We start from the raw sequence: 2,580 nt of genomic DNA on the forward strand, positions 1-2,580 counted from the left end.
CAGCACAGCTGTTCCTGAAGACTTTGGTGACCAGGGTTGATCTTTAGGTCAATTCTCAGGTCCCAACACCACTTGGAAATATTCATGCTGTTGGTCCTGTCAGAGTGACTGAGAGTCCACCACTCTGACCATCTTCAAACTCACTGTTTTCGTTCAGGTTTTTCAACTAGTTGGTGCCTAATCTACTTCTGTATAGTTCCTTTCAAAGTTCAGGGCTCCAGGATTATCTTCTGTATCTTTGTCAATTGGTTTCTCCTTTCTGTGTAGCTTGTCTGTGTAGCTTGTCTCCCTATTCCTCCATGTTACCAGAAGTCCAAGGCTTCTCCTTATATGGAGGAAGCAGACTACATCCTTAAGGCAGCTTCTCAGCTGCTCACAGTAGATTCCACCATGGAGTTGATTACCAGTCTCATCATGGGGAATACTACATCCAGCTGCCCAGCCACTCAACCAGGCCCAGCCATTTTGATACACAAACTTAACTACTACACCATGAAAATGAATAACCTATGTAGTGGTTAAGTCTGTGTGTCAACTTGGCTTATAAGGAAAAGCCTTGGAAATGGTCTCTAGTTTATGGCACCTTGAACCCTGCTTGCAGCTGTCTGAGTGAAGAAAAGCCTCTAGCTTCAGTAGGCTGGGAGCAGGAGGCAGAGCTGAAGCCGAAGGTTGAGGGGCTTTCACCCAGCCTCTATAGCCTAGCATTTTGAACTCAGACTTATTATAGCCTCCAAAATGTAAGAGAATAAACTCCTGTTTGTTCAAGCATCCCATTTGTGGTTTATTTCTGTCAGAGCAGCACTTGGTAACCAGAACAGTCATCACTGTGAACAAATGTTTAAATTTTACAGAAATAATTTGAACTGTATTCTGGTACAATTGTATTCTGGTAGCATTGTGCTTAAGGCACTTAACTGCTAACCAGAAGGCTGGCAGTTCAAACCCACCAGCCACTTCTCAGAAGGAAAGTTGGGCAATCTACTTCCGTAGTGATACTGCTTCAGCAACCCAAGGAGGCGTCACTATGAGTCGGGTCCAACTTGATGGCACATGACAACAACAACACAACCATACATTAATGAAATAAATAAAGAGTGGATGAATTTAAAAAGTGTGCAAAGCTAATTATCTTTTTCATTACTTTTTTTTCTGCATTCATGTACAGCTACTGCTGATTCCTACCTAGAGAAATCATATAAATATTTAAAATGTTGGCAAATATCAATGTGAAAGGGCTAGTGTTCTCTTGTCCAAGCATTTGACCTTAATTTTAAAATAAAATATTTACAGCACAAATTTTTAATACTTCTCTTTCTACATGATTGATTGGTACATGGGTGTTAGGAAAAGAGTACAAACAGAACATTGTAAACACTTTTATTTTTATGTGTAAAGGTTCTAACACCCTGGAGTGACTTTCATTTTAAGGTTTAAAAACAGTCCACAGTGATCTATTCTTAATTTTTCTCTCTGAACATTAATTACATTTTTAATAAAACAAGTAGAAAAATGACATTTTAGCAAATACGAAACTTATATGTATATAATTCTTAATTTGTAAACTAAAATGAAATTTTACTGAGTTCATTTCTGAGTTAAAAAAGCCATCTAATTGAAAATTTAGTTTAAAATTTTGTGATTTGATAGTATATATCAAGTCATCCAAATGTATTGTATGTTTATGTTTATGAACTACTCAGTTTTTCTTTATTGAATAAATTAAAACCTGATTCTTTATGTGGTATATCCACTAAGCAAGACAATCATATACTTTATGCATACTTTTGGATGTTAATTTTTATTTCTAATACTTTTAGCTCATTTTAATTTTTACAATATCTGTTATATGGTTAATATGCTTGGTTGATGTCTATAAAATTTCAAAGATGATGTTTTGTCAATGTTTGTGAACCATCTAAAATTGTAGTGTAACATTTAATGATGCATTTAGACTGGTTCTTGACTTATTTATGACTCCAATCAGCTTAAATTTTATCTGCTTCTCAGTAATAAAGCCATTTATGTATAAAAGATTCAAGCAGCTTGTATGAAGATTACAAAACAGTATGTGTTCTTTTAGTAATATAGCTTAAAGTGTTCCTACTAGGGGAAAAAATATTCTTGAGATGCAATAAGCCATCAAAAAAATACATAAGTGCTAGAAAAAGATTTATGATGCCTTTACTTTGTTTGAACTTGTCTTTATATTGTTGCTATTCTCCTTAGCTTAATAAGGTTAATTTTAATATATTGTTCCAGATTTCCATTTTGAATAAGGTATTCATAAAAGAGATCGAGGTTTTCAAGGGGCCCATATTTACACAAATGTTTCTTTATATAACAACCTATATTAACACAAGGAAATATTCTTAAAAGACATTTTATTTAAAATTTTTGGAAATAATGATACTTTTCTTATTGAAAGTGCTTGACATTTTCTTAAAATTAGAATTCAATGTTATAGAAGGAAAAGAGTAATGATAATGTTGTGCATGCATTAGTCTTGTCTGGAGGAAACAAATACATTATTTGCAGTCTTAAAACTCATTTTAGAGAATTTGAATCCAAGCTGGAGCAGCA

The sequence above is a fragment of the Orycteropus afer genome, unplaced genomic scaffold (assembly GCF_000298275.1).
Source record: "Orycteropus afer afer isolate SDZICR_OR568_19922 unplaced genomic scaffold, OryAfe1.0 scaffold00076, whole genome shotgun sequence".
NCBI classification, from domain to species: domain Eukaryota; kingdom Metazoa; phylum Chordata; class Mammalia; order Tubulidentata; family Orycteropodidae; genus Orycteropus; species Orycteropus afer.